Below are 1,689 nucleotides of genomic sequence, written 5' to 3'. Positions count from 1 at the left end.
TTGTAAGATCTGGGAAGTGTAGTTACACGTGGGTAAGCTACGCAAAGATACTGCCCAGAGAAATGCATGGGCATCATAGGAGACTAACTTTGCCTTGCAAATGTCCTGTTGCAGACCATTTTTCAGATGGCTCCATAGCTTAGTTTAGAGGTTTGGCACTCAGTACATCACTGACAGGTGATATGATAGAAACCTCACAACTAGTGAAGTCACATCATGGTCCTCAGTGGGAATACGGTTTGGGGCTGTTTTTATAGATCCAGAACCTAAAGGACACTTCTACTTACTACTCTCCCTATAAAGGCATTAACCTTGATTTTATGCAGTGGACATTTTGCTGCTGCAAATTATGTATTCTCAACTTTTTTGTGGCATAGGGTGCACCAACAAACTAAGAATTGCACACAGTAGTAGACAAAAATAAAGAAAGCATGGTATAGAAATGCTTACGCTAAGCTGCATATTAATAAATGGATGTCTTGCTGAAAAATCAACCTTTCAGTTATCTCCCTTACAGCCTTACTTGGCAAATACACATCCTATCAGTTAATGGAAACCATATTGGACAAGAAAGCTACACTATTTTTGCAACACCAAAAGCAAATGCATCAGAACAAGTGACCCTGAGATTTACGTCCATATTCCTGGACATAAGTTTAAATTTACGATATGATATGGTATTAACATTAACAACACCTTTCTCTTTGTGAAACCAAGAAACACCTGAAAAACAATGCTGCTCCAACTCTGATAAGCATGCCTGCATTTAAAATCTGCTAGGTGCAACTAACCATGTCCTTAATCTCTGTTCTGAATAAGGATGCTAGCCTCGACTTACTCCTTTATGGTGTTTTTGCTGGTGAGAGTCCGTTGTTGAATAATCTAAAGATAAATGACAGTTACAAAAACAGCAAACAATATTCGTGTTTAATCATTTAATGAAAAATATTACTTTAAAAAAGCAGGGAGACTTTTCAAAGATACAAATGGGAGGTAGACACCTCGCTTTGAGGTGTTTCGAAGGCCATTCGTAATCTCCCTTAATACTTAACAAATGGCACTTGAACAATGATTAACTTGGCTAAATTTCAAAAATATGATAAAGGTATGGTTGTTAAGTCCAAAGATAACAAAGCCAGAAAATTAGAGAGCCTGAAGCATATGAGCATATATAGGCACCTGTGAAGAACACTTTAAGAAGATATGAATAGTTGCTTGTGTTTCACTTGTGTGGAAACAGCACAGAATTAGTACTATTATTATTTCCCTGAGCAGCTCACATCAGATGAGAGAAGATCAGGATCAAACCCAAAATACCTACAAACATCTCCTCCGTGCAGTTATGACTAGCCTGCTTTTCTGCATTGCTGTAGTGATGCTGTATCTCAGACATAAGGAAACTTTGTCATGTATAGTCTACACACAAAAAAAACAATGATAAAGAAAAGAGACAAAAGCATTTACTACTATGACACAATGAAGAAAAGTTAAAATTTCAAGATGGAGTCACTATAAATAAGTGGTTTTTAGATAGTCCTCTTGAAATATTAATTCAACTCAGAACAAGGCCTGTGCTGAATAAAACTGAAATATGTTTGCTAAACATTATACCTCAAAATAAATTAAAAACAACAAAATGTAAAAAAAAAAAACAAAACAAAAAACAACATTTAAGGTATTTTCAGAAAA

This window comes from Aythya fuligula, chromosome 2, assembly GCF_009819795.1.
Source record: "Aythya fuligula isolate bAytFul2 chromosome 2, bAytFul2.pri, whole genome shotgun sequence".
NCBI lineage: Eukaryota > Metazoa > Chordata > Aves > Anseriformes > Anatidae > Aythya > Aythya fuligula.
The sequence above is the reverse complement of the archived record's forward strand: the minus strand, read 5'-3'. Positions refer to the sequence as shown.